A 13,290-nucleotide genomic window follows, 5' to 3' on the forward strand; every position below is an offset into this window, starting at 1 on the left:
CACAATTTTATCTGTGGTTTCCTGCACCATCCCATTTCTTCCATCCAGTTCACGCAAGCATCCATATTCAGGAAGGGCACAGTACATGCTTAACTTTAAGTGTGTGCTTAAAACCAAATGAAGTCAATGAGCTGGACCACATTCTTAATTGCTTTCCTGAGTCAGAACCCAAGTTTCGTCTCCTGTTCTCCACATTCAGCTTCTTTATTGTTAATGATCACAGGTTTCAGCATGGTAGCTGTGTTAGTCTGTATCAGCAAAAACAAAGAGGAGTCCTTGTGGCACCTTAGCGACTAACAAATTTATTTGGGCATAAGCTTTCATGGGCTAGAACCCACTTCATCAGATGCATGAAGTGAAAAATACAGGAGCGGGTATAAATGCATGAAAAGATGGGGGGTGTTTTACCAAGTGTGAGGTCAGTCTAACAAGATAAATCAATTAACAGCAGGATACCAAGGGAGGAAAAAATAACTTTTGAAGTGGTAAGAGAGTGGCTTATTACAGACAGTTGACAAGAAGGTGTGAGTAACAGTAGGGAGAAATTAGTATTGGGGAAATTAAGTTTAGGTTTTGTAATGACCCAACCACTCCCAGTCTTTATTCAGGCCTAATCTGATGGCATCCAGTTTGCAAATTAATTCCAGTTCTGCAGCTTCACGTTGGAGTCTGTTTTTGAAGTTATTTTGTTGAAGAATTGCCACTTTTAGGTCTGTTATTGAGTGACCAGAGAGATTGAAGTTTTCTCCTACTGGTTTTTGAATGTTATGATTCCTGATGTCAGATTTGTGCCCATTTATTATTTTGTGTAGAGACTGTCTGGTTTGGCTAATGTATAGCGGCAGAGGGGCATTGCTGGCACATGATGGCATATATCACATTGGTAGTTATGCAGGTGAACGAGCCCCAGATGGTGTGGCTGATGTGGTTACTTACTATGATGGTGTCCCTTGAATAGATATGTGGACAGAGTTGGCACTGGGGTTTGTAGCAGGGGTTTGGTTCCTGGGTTGGTGTTTTTATTGTTTGGTGTATAGTTGCAGGTGAATATTTGCTTCAGGTTGGGGGGCTGTCTGTAGGCAAGGACTGGCCTGTCTCCCATGGTCTGTGAGAGTGAGGGATCGTCCTTCAGGATAGGTTGTAGATCCTTGATGATGCGCTGGAGAGGTTTTAGTTGGGGGCGGTAGGTGATGGATAGTGGCATTCTGTTACTTTCTTTGTTGGGCCTGTCTTGTAGTAGGTGACTTCTCGGTACCCTTCTGGCTCTGTCAATCTGTTTCTTCACTTTAGCACGTGGGTATTGCAGTTTTAAAAACAGTTGATGGAGATTCTGTAGGTGTGTCTCTGTCTGAGGGATCGGAGCAAATGTGGTTATATCCTAGAGCTTGGCTGTAGACAATGGATCATGTGATGTGGAGTGGATGAAAGCTGGAGGCATGTAGGTAAGTATAGCGGTCAGTAGGTTTCCGGTAGAGGGTGATATTTATGTGACCATCGCTTATTAGCACTGTAGTGTCTAGGAAGTGGACCTCTTGTGTGGACTGGTCCAGGCTGAGGTTGATGGTAGGGTGGAAATCATTGAAATCTTGGTGGAATTCCTCAATGGCCTCCTTCCCATGGGCCCAGATGATGAAGATGTCATCAGTGTAGTGCAAGTAGAGTAGGGACATAAGGGGACGAGAGCTGAGGAAGCGCTGTTCTAACTCAGCCATAAAAATGTTGGCATACTGAGGGGCTATGTGGGTACCCATAGCAGTCGCACTGACTTGAATGTATAAATTGTCCCCAAATCTGAAATAGTTGTGGGTGAGGACAAAGTCACAAAGTTCAGCCACCAGGTTTGCCGTGATGGTATCGGGGATGCTATGCCAGTCCATCTTTGTGTGGAATATTGATCTAGAGGGCTTCTACATCCATACTGGCTAGGATGGTGTTTTCTGGAAGATCACCAAAGGATTGTAGTTTCCTCAGGAAGTCAGTGGTGTCTCGAAGATAGCTGGGAGTGCTGGAAGCAAAGGGCCTGAGGAAAGAGTCTACATAGCCAGATAATCCTGCTGTCAGGGTGCCAATGCCTGAGATGATGGGGCGTCCAGGATTCCCAGGTTTATGGATTTTGGGTAACAGGTAGAATACCCCTGGTGGGGGCTCTAGGGGTTTGTCAGTGTAGATTTGTTCCTGTGCCTCTTTATGGAGTTTCTTGAGCAGATGATGTAATTTCCCCAATACTGATTTCTCCCTACTGTTACTCACACCCAACTGTCTGTAATGGGCCACTCTCTTACCACTTCGAAAGTTATTTTTCCTTCCTTGGTATCCTGCTGTTAATTGATTTATCTTGTTAGACTGACCTCACAGTTGGTAAAGCAACCCCCATCCTTTCATGTATTTATACCTGCTCCCGTATTTTTTACTTCATGCATCTGATGAAGTGGGTTCTAGCCCACGAAACCTTATGCCCAAATAAATGTGTTAGTCTTTAAGGTGCCACAAGGACTCCTCATTGTTTTTATTGTTAATGTGGCATGTTTCATGGACCATCTAACAACTCAGGTATGCCATGGATAACTTTCCAGTCCCTGAATCTGGCTATGTGCCTCCCTTGCTCCACCAAGTGTGAAAATGCCTGTTGAACTACTAGGCCCTTGTGCACATTCACAGATCACAAATACTGGATGCACCCAGGGCATGTAGTAGACTTGCAGGAGGTTATATCATCCACAGAAAATGTCTTAGCTTGAAATCCTTTTTTCCATTTAGGTGATTTCTACACTGTGAGCTGGAGTTGTGATTCCCTGACTCGTGTACACATTCTCACAGTTGTTTTTATCAAGCTGGCATGAGTATAAATAAGTGTAGCTGCAGTAGCTTGGGTAGTGGCAGTGGTGATGTATAAAGCTGGCTGAAACCAGTGGGTATGTACTTATCGCAGCATCACCGGTGCCTCTGCTGCCGCTACCTAAGCTTCACATGTCTATGCTGCCATTTAATTTCATGTTAGCTTGATGAGAGTATGTGTACATGAGCAGGGGGAAATCATATCACTAGCTTCTAGTGTAGAGATAGCCTTACAAGCATGACTTATCATTTATCTGCCTATTTCAAAGCATGATTATTTTAAGGCAGGTGGTGCTTTAAAAATTTCAGCCTTATTCTCAGAAAAGTGATATGACAATATGGAGAAAACATTAGAGCTGGACAGGAAACCATTTTCCCATCCAGTGAGAATTTTGAACATTTCAAAACGTTTTCCTGTCCCCAGCTGTGACAAAAAGTTGAAACCTCAAAAAATTTTCATGAAACAATCAAATAATTATGGATAGAGTCAAACTCTTTCATTTAGATCATTTTGAAATGTTATGTTTTGATTTCAACCTTTTCAATTTTATACCTTTTTTAGTATACATTAACATTTTCAAGTGAGAAGTCATTTTGAACCCCCAAAACCAAAATGTTTTCTTTCAAAAATGTCAAAATGGGCTGTTTTGACAATTTCAAAACTTTTTCCTTTTTTTTTTTTTTGAATCGGGTGATTCGTCAAAATGGATCTTTCCCCACCAGTTTAAGTTTCAATGAATTGGAATTTTCTGACCCAAAAGACCTTTGTTGGAAAATTCCTGAGGAGCTCTAGATAGAAACAATGTCCTATCTAATGTGCTTGAATAGAAGACTGTAATCTCCATTGCTCTCATGCTAGTTTCTATCACATTAATTACCTTCACTTAAAAACCTGTTGGAATTTAAAAAAAAATATATTATTGTTGCTTCCACTTGCCAAGCCAGTTCACCCAAATTTTGTAAAATTTTGTAGGATGTGGGAAGATAAATTGTATAACATGGTTCAACTTGAATAGATGATATAGAGTTTATTTATAAACCACAGAAACAAAGCATTAACAGATGCTGCTCATATACTGCACAGATCACCAAAATTAGCCACTAAGGACAAAGCTCTGCCTGGGGATGCAGAGATAGGATGGAAAACATGCAAAGTTTTCCAATCTCTTATGCCCCATTGTTTTCATTTGTTTTGTTTTTTTTCTGTTTTTTTTTTTTTTTTTCAGGACGGGCTACAACTGCAATCCTTTTGCTCCACTGGCACAGGAGGACTCCTGTCTGGTTCTGGGAATCCCAAAGGAATAGGAAATATACAGTACTGAGGCCCTGCTCCCACGTCTCACCAGCTAGCCAGCAGAACAGGTTAGCCAGAAAGAGCAAGCATGCTACATCTCCAATGGAGCCCCCATAAGGACAATAACATTGGAATGCAAAGGAGCTACCAAGGCTATTTTTTGCCTTTCAGAGTCCCCAGTTCAGCAAGATACTGAAGCAGGTGCATACCTTTAAGCACATGAATACACCTGTGGAATCACCATTACTGAACTGGGGCCTAAGCCACAGTGTCTCCAGGAACTCAGTCTTTGACAGTGTGGCTCTGTCCTGTTCCCAAACTGAGATAATTGTTTAAAATCACAATTGAATGCTAAGATTCCAGAGAAAGCCAGGCTTGTAATCACCTAGAAAAAAGGAATGCACTTACTGGATACGTATAAACAGGTTTGTAGACCAAGAGTGTTTCTTTTCCTGGTTCCTGGATTCCTTGTATTATGCAGTGCTAATATTTATATACATCTCAAAATATACTTTATAAGGTTAATGTCAACCATATATTTTTAAGGTTTTAAAATGATACATTTCATCATAGGAACCATATAAAAGCAACATGATATAATATTTAATAAAAATGCATTATATAAAAAAGTCATTATTGTGAATGCACAGATGTTTTACTATATATAAAGCTTATAATCATCAAACCATATTTTATAGGACAGACTACTATATGCTGTGCTATACACAGTGGAAAGTGTTTTGCTGATATTATGACTAAAGAAACTCTAACTCAGCAGTTCATAAGCAACACCACTTATAGGAATTATAGTTTAAGTATTCAAATTCATTATGCCTATCTACAATATATACATTGCAATATCTACATTGCAGTTTATTGTTGTTGTATCATTCAGATATAGTATGTGAGAGCAGACTGTGGTAATGCATAATATTTTGGGGCTACTGAAAATACTCATGATAGAGACCTTTTAAGGTTTTTTCCATATTACTGTTAAACACAGTGGGCCAGATCTTCTACAGGTGTAAATCAGTAAATTGGCACCAGCTGAGAATCTGGCAGATTATTTTCTTGGAATCACTCCCTTTGCTCAATCCAGCTCCCTTTGACTTCAAAGAGAGTTGGATCAGCCCCATAACTGAGTGTCTGATCCCCAAAACACTTACACACGTGAATAATGTGTGTGTTCGATGAAACACAACTGGGGCAATTAATGTGCATAAAGGTAAACACAGGAGTGTTTGAGGGATTAAGGCCTGACTGAGTGTGTGAATGGGTCAGACATTGTAGCTAATAAAGATAACTCAAGAACAACAGTTAAAATTCATGGCAACTTCTGTAGTTTCAAAATTTGTTTTCATTCTACATTAGACAGAAAACAAAACCTGTAAAATATTTTTTGTGAAAACCGAATCTTGTAGAAATGTGCATTTTTGGACTGACACCCATTTTTTTCAATTTATGGTGAGGGTGGCTAGAGTGGCTGGAATGTGGGAGACCCAGATTCAAGTCCCTGTTCTGACTGATTCAAATGAGAGTTTTTCATCCCAGATCACTAACTGTATGCCTACACTGCAATCAAAAGGTGTGATTCACAGCTCAAGTGGGCCCACACTACTTTCAATGTAAGGGCTAAAAATAGCAGTGAAAATGTGGTGGCATTGGCTTCAGCACAGACTACCAATGCAAGTACAAGCAGGCTTGTACAGCCTGACTCCAAGTGTCTTTGTTGTTAGCTGTGATAGCTAGCTGCTGCAATCACCCCACCCCAACATGTCAAAAAGGAAAGAAGACAGATTAATCTTTCAAAGTATGCTTACTATATACATCTGTTTAGAATTCCTGAGCCAAATATAGACAAAGGGTTCCATTTCTGAAATGTCTGAAGACAATACAAGCATCTGAAAATAGCACTTTAGAAAAAAAAATGTTTACAACTCTAAATCTTGAAAACAGCATATTTGAAAACCTGTTTTTGGAGTGTGATTTATAGCTCAGAACAATTTTTTTATGACCGAGCTATAAACCTCTGAAAACAAGAGAAGTGCTGACATGACAGTAACAATGTGAACAGAGTGGGATTATGATGTTTTAAATCGTTGCCTATACCACTATGTCTAAAATTAAAAGAAGTGGTTTCCTATTCATTTGACAGTTGATTTGTTTGGTCATGAAAGAGTGCTAGACTGGTACATTTGATATATACCATCCAATCAAACAACAAAACCAGAGATTTGATTTTACTCCCTTTGTAAATCCCCCTTTGACTTCCACTAAGCAGGAGCAGACCTCACATATCAGTGCTCACTGCAAAGTTCTCCTTTCAGATCTGCAATAACGGACCTGGATGTGGGAAGGTCTCTGACATTAAATTGTTCTTCCCTCCTTAAACCTGCAAGCCGCCGAACACTTTGACTCCAGTCCAGTAAAGCACTTAAGCACATTCTGAACCATAAGCATGTGAGTAGCTCTATGAGTTACTTATATGCTTAAAATTAAGTATGTATTAAATGTTTCCCTGGATTAGGGCCAGAGGGCTCAGCATCTTGCAGGATTAAGCCATTATTAGGTTTGTGGCGGGGGGGAAAAACAGTTATTTGCAATGTATACAGAAAGAGAACTTTGATAAGATGTTTTATGTGAATGAAGACATAAAATAAGCCACTTACCAAAATGAGTCAATCAGTAAAGAAGTAAATTGCATGGCATTACTTTATGTTTCAAGGCCAAAAATCATGTATAAATGGAATAAATAACTGGGATGTTGTTACTTATCATAATGAGTTTTGTTACCAAAGGAATTAAATCACTTAGAGTCTCACGTTCTCTAAATTTTCACATGTCATTACACTATACAATCCCCTTCACAATTATCTTAAAGCCACCCTGAAAAAATGTCAAGAATACTGTGTCAGAGAAATTTTTATTCCAAATGTAAAGCACTGAATAAAAGCTTCCACAATTTCTTGCACTCTAAAATTGAAGTATGTCTTTTCAAGTGTATGACTCTGATTTGTTTGAAATATCTCAAATATACAAATTTATATATTTAATATACAGTAAAAGTTGGGCCAGAAAGACACTCCTTTTTACACAGTAATGTTCAAATTGGATACAATCATAATATAGATAAAACATTAATTGCATAATGCTGCATTTTATTTTGTTTATGTTAATATTTTATTCATGCAGCATTGTATAGACTGCAGTGCATACAGCCAAAATGGCCACAACTATAGCACATGTATATGACTATAAACTTTTATGAAATTAATTAATGTTTCTGCATTTAGGCTTTTTTGAAAGATGAGGATAAAATAAACCAAATGATCTGATCTCTGTTAATGTCTGAATAACAGGTGGAGCCATCTTCTTTAGGACAGAGCAAATCAATCAGAAGACTCCTCACTATTAATTACAGGTGTTCTAATAAGCACCTTCACACAAAGAAGTGCTCACCAAAAGCATGGAAGTGTAGCATGACCTAACCCACTCATTCCTACCTTAAAAAGGCTTATCAGAGAAGAAAGGGACAAATGCAGCCTGCTGCCCACAGCACCAGCACTGTAGAGAGATGAGATGAGAGAAAATGTATGATATTGGAAATCTATGTAAAAAGAGATGAGTGGATGAGTTAAAAGGGAAGATATTTGCCACAAACATTTTCTGTAGAGAAGACGCTGACTAGAGTAGGATACCACAGGACCAGTGTAGCATCCTTGCTGACAATTAATAATCGGAAAAAAAGTTGAAAATAGCATGTTAACAAAATCTGCAGATGATGCTGTATTGCAGTGGCTCTCAGCCTTTCCAGAGTACAGTACCCTTTTCAAGAGTCTGATTTGTCTTGTGTATCCCCAAGTTTCACTTCACCTAAAAACTTCCAAAATCAGACAGAAAAATACAAAAGTGTCACTGCACACTATTACTGAAAAATTGCTGACTTTCTCATTTTTATCATATAATTATAAAATAAATCAATTGGAATATAAATATTGTACTTCTATTTCAGTGTATAGTATATAGAGCAGTATAAATGAATCGTATATGAAATTTTAGTTTGTACTGACTTCGCTAGTGCTTTTCATGTAGCCTGCTGTAAAACTAGAAAAATATCTAAATGAGTTGATGTACCCCCGGAAGACCTCTGTTTACCCTCAGGGGTACACATACCCTCAGGGCTATACATAGCTCTGGTTGAGAACCAGTGCTGTATTGGAACTGGGGGGAACAGGGGGAGATAAAGTTATAAAGCTGCCTGCCAGTGTCTCAAGAGTGTGCGTACCAACCTCAGGGCAGACCAAACCTTAGGAAGCAGGGCACAAACCCCAAATTGGATGTGAGTTCTATATTTAAATTTCATCAACCAATTATCAAGTGTAAACTCCACAGGTACTATAACAGAATAAACATGGAGCCACGGACAGTGGATACTCAGATCTTTCTCTCTACCCAGGTGAATGTATCTTTGTGAGAGATGGTCCATTACACCAAGAATCACAGCAATATTCAGGTTACTCTCAGTCCTAAAGGACAAGTCACTTACTCCAGGTCAATTGCACTTTAGATCTCACACCAAAGACAACACATGTAGCCAATCCTCTAATAAACTATATACAGATTCATTAAGTGGGAAAAGGAAACTAGCAAGTTATTTACAAGGTTAAAGCAGTTAAACAAAGATACGTACAAATACATTATCATCTTAAGTTTCAAAAAGTGATAGAAACTTCTATAATAAGCAAGCTCTATATGTCCTGTAGGGCTAACCCAGGCTAAACAGCTGGGGATATCTTGCTTATGTATAGAAAATCTTGCTCGCAAGAGTCCAAACAACATAGATAATAAAGTTCCTTTGTGTTAGGGGTTTTATCTCCCTTCTCCCTTGTGCTCTCAGCTGCAAGTTCAGCTGACAGAAGGAATCCACTTGCATGACCTGTCTTCACGGAGGGGAGGACAGAACAACCAACATCTTTTGTCCTCGTCAATGTCCCACAAAAGTCTATCTGGTGCTGATGCACTTTCCTATTTGGACAAGACATAACACCTGTGTAAGATCAGCCCTTCACACTAGTTAATGTCTCTTTTCTGTCTGGTGATTTACGTAATCATGGAGGCTCACAACTCTTAAATATTATCTTACAGGAAGGGATACAGATGTTATAAGTAAGTTTAGTGCAGACAGCAACTCAGAAGCATTCAATAAATTCTAAACACAAAACACATTATAATTCAAATATCTATTTTAACAATTCTAACACACAGGTGAGTCAGCCTGATCCCAGATACGTATTTGTCAGTGTTCACTTGAGACATGGGAACCTTTGCATGAGCTGGCAACTTGTCTGCGAGCATCACAAATCTTATCCGCCTAACAGCCATTTCTACCCTAAGAGAGATGTCCTCAGATCCTTTGTGTTCAGTGGGAGTTGTGTAATAAACTAAGAGCAGAAATGGACTTACACTGTTTTCCAGCAAGATGTATTACAGAAGCACAAGGAACTGCATATTTCTCATAATTCAACCAGAATGGTGAGGACAACTCAATCTAAGAAGAAGAAATGAGTATAACAGATGATTTCATGAAATCCTATTTTTTTCATTAGTTATCCATCAAGTCACAGGTTATTCAAATAGGCAGAGCTGACCAAAACTCTGAGGTCAAGTACACTTCCTCACTTGCCAAAAAAAAAGGTATAATTAAAGGATTCTCATACATCAGAGTGATGTTTTTTCAGAGATAATAGCACATAACTCCAACTGAAGCCAATGGGAGCTGGGGAAAGTGCTCAGCACCTCTGAAAATCAGACCTCAGAGCATCTAAGAAGATACAGTATAAACAGAAATAGCCCATAGAGTGCAGAAAACCTTATGTTCTTCATTGATGCTGCTTTTAGTTATCACATCATTAGATAATTTGATATGCAATTAGGGTTTATTATGCAGTGTTTCTTTGTGGCAAAAATATGGTCCCTCACCTGTTGAGACCAATACACTACACTTTACTCCAAGGGGGGAAGTTGTCATCTTTGATAACTGGTGTCAGATCAGTTCCAACTCAGTTGTGCTGGTCATGGCATTAATGTGGACAGCAGGATGGAGTCATAATCCCACTGCTGCTCTCTTCTGTGAAGACTTCTCTCCCTTGCATGGGTTCATAAGGGCAGGTAGAAATTCTAACCCATTCCTATATCCTATTAGCTGGCAGGATTCAGATTTTGTGAGGCTCTGTGCATTGAATCCCTACAGAAACTATGACCTGATTTAAAAACAAACAAACAAACAAACAAAAAACAGAAATATTTGAAATTAGAGACCAACATAGGCTAGTAATCCTTAAGAAAAGTGGTAAGAAGGGCATTAATCTTTATATTCCTTAAAGGCTATAATTCTGTGTTGATTTCTTTGATCCTGACACAACTTTTTAGGACAGCTGACTTCCATGTAGTAACGCCTTGTTTCTGCTATTGTAATAATTTAAAATGAATATAATATTTAAGACTAATTTTAGACAATCAAAACAGAAGATGGAACCAAAGTTAAATGGACTCTATTTCTTATATAACGAGGAGTCCTTGTGGCACCTTAAAAACTAACAAATTTATTTGGGCATAAGCTTTCATGGGCTAAAACCTACTTCATCAGATGCATGGAGTGAAAAATAAAGTAAGCGTAATATATATATATATATATATATATATATAATTATAGCCATCAGAGCCTGCAGGGTCCTAGAGCCTGGACTCCAGCTCCAGTCTGGAAGTCTACATACTAATGAAACAGCCCCATTGGTATTGGTCTCCATACCAATGACAAAGTTCAAAGAGACCAGGTGTGGGTTTTTCTTCGCTGTGTAGACATACCCTTAAGAGCAGCATCCTTAGGAGTGAAATTAGGCCATGATCTGGCACCACACTTAAAAATGTTCTTAAAGTTCTGCAGCTGAGTATCCCTATTGAAACTAATGCTTTGCCAGATTGGGGCCCTTGTGAATGACATGGTTAATTAGTACTCAGCATGTCACTAGACTAGAACTGAAATTGGTGCAGACAATAGATTAGAAGAGCAATTGGAATGGCAGCTCCAGCATGGCAGCGGCACAGAATTCCCCCCAGGAGTAACATGTTTACGTGGTTTTAAAGCCTTTTATTTTTCTTTCTTGTGTTCTGTTTGTCGTCTTTTCCATTGCATTTGGCAGGCTGGCAAGGAAGGTAGAAGCACAATATTTTTTCTATTTAAGTAAATGTCACATTAAAAAAGACACTTTTTATGATAACTTCTACTTTATATACTGAATTATTATGAGTCGATGTGTCCTGAATTATCTTAGGTTGCATGAGCCGGCCATAGGGAGGCACTAAAGAGCACACAGCCCATCACCATTGCCCCCCAGAGCTCAAATATCTCACCTGTGCTTTCCATTCTCTTCCCCCAAATGCTCTTCTGTGTCTTTTGCTTGAAGCTATAAATCAATCGGGTAAGCACTGAGAGTATGCAAAGTTTCCCTAAGGTAAGTGTCCAGAGATATATTCATTGCCTACTTTAGCATCTTGGATTTACAGTAAATTTAAGCTAAGATGCAACTATTTAAGAAGTAAACAATGCACCATATGTCATAAACACACAATCAACCAAAAATAATAATAATTGTATAATTTCCATTGTTAGAAAGATAGAAATGTATACAGAAAAATGTCTTCTCATGACAGCTCTAACACGCTCTACTTCTCGACTATTACTTGTTGAAAGATATGTCTAGTTCATGTCTTTGTCATACGTCTTAAAGGTCTGTGTCATATATCTGGGTCTCAAAGATTGAGAAATATGGACATGAATCATAATCCGTAAGGGTCAAAATCTGTTCATACTTTCTCTAATTTAAATCTAATCTTACCCGACTGTCATCAGTGATGTTATTTAGGATTGATAATGGTGAAAAAGAGAGCAGACTTTGTCCATAAGATTTTCAGTTCATGAATAAAGGAGCTTGGTCCTACAATTTATGATCAAGGGAAATTGTTTTAGTACTAGATACAAGATTGGGTCTATAGGCAAATATAATATCTGTCATCATATACTGAAGAGGAATCTAAGATTGCATAGGAATTTTTGTAACTACATGAATTGGTGAAGATATTAAATCATAGATATGGAATATTGTGTGATAGTTAATTTTAATCACAAATATCTTGTAGCAGTATACCTCTTTCACATAGTTGTTATGGTCTGTAAATTTAATAATTGCTTTAAGTGCCACCTCCTGTTAAAAAAATAGGAAAAAATATTGTAGAATGTTACTTTAAAGAAAAACAAAGTGATAAAGTATATTTAAGCTTTGAAGAGTTAAATCAAAACTTTATTTTAAAAAATCTCTCAAACTTCTTCTGAAACAATTACGTGAAAGCTTGTAGTGCTGCACTGAAATGAATATCCATTAGTTGAGTTCATGTTTTCAGTTATCTGTAGAAAACCAGCTTAAATCTGCTTCTGTGACACAACACATATAATGTAACAATCTCTGGAAAAACTGAAGGTTTGTGACAAACAGCCCTGAGAAAACAAATCTCAGAAAAGCCTTGGGTTTTACAAACAAACCTGGGGCTTTTTTGAGATAGCTGTATGCTTTTCTGAGATTGTTTTAAGCTGAATGCTCATCCAGATGGAACTCAGTCATATCTCATGCATTAGGTGACTGTGATGAAAACACAATAGCTTTCTTGTGATTTTTTGCTTTTAAAGATATAACAAGGAACACACTGACCAAATCTCTTGGTTTTGTCTGAAGACTTGGACTGCTTAGTAGGTCATTATCTGCCCCTTGCCCTTTCCCAACCTTTTGTCTATTTGAGGCCATTCCTTTGATTTTAGGTGAAAGAATTTGGAGTTTAATGTTGTATTGATCTAAAAGTCTCTGAAACTGTCTACAAAGATAATTTTCAGGAAACTATTTTGATATAGCACATATTTTTTAGGGATTTCTGATCTTCTAATTAACAGAAAAAGTTGGCCTTGTTGATGGAGGATCTTCATTCAATTATTACTTTTTTTATTTTTTATGCACACAGAATAAATGAATTTGCATCCTGACATTGTTCAAATTCCCTGCAATGCATTTCACTGCTCTCCCCACCAATTTGTTTTCCCATCTCAAAGGAGCACT

The 13,290-nt window shown here is 38.1% G+C and overlaps 1 long non-coding RNA gene across 2 annotated transcripts in view; it reads left to right on the top strand.

The window, feature by feature from the left end:
• Positions 1-7,008, top strand: part of LOC135984134 (uncharacterized) — a 46,499-nt gene extending 39,491 nt beyond the window's left edge. For both annotated transcript variants that reach the window (XR_010602042.1, XR_010602043.1), the window contains exon 4: positions 4,062-7,008. This is a non-coding gene — a long non-coding RNA (uncharacterized LOC135984134). The remainder of the gene's footprint in view (positions 1-4,061) is intronic.
• Positions 7,009-13,290: the final 6,282 nt, after the last annotated feature.

This window comes from Chrysemys picta, chromosome 5 (assembly GCF_011386835.1).
Source record: "Chrysemys picta bellii isolate R12L10 chromosome 5, ASM1138683v2, whole genome shotgun sequence".
Taxonomy (NCBI): Eukaryota; Metazoa; Chordata; order Testudines; family Emydidae; genus Chrysemys; species Chrysemys picta.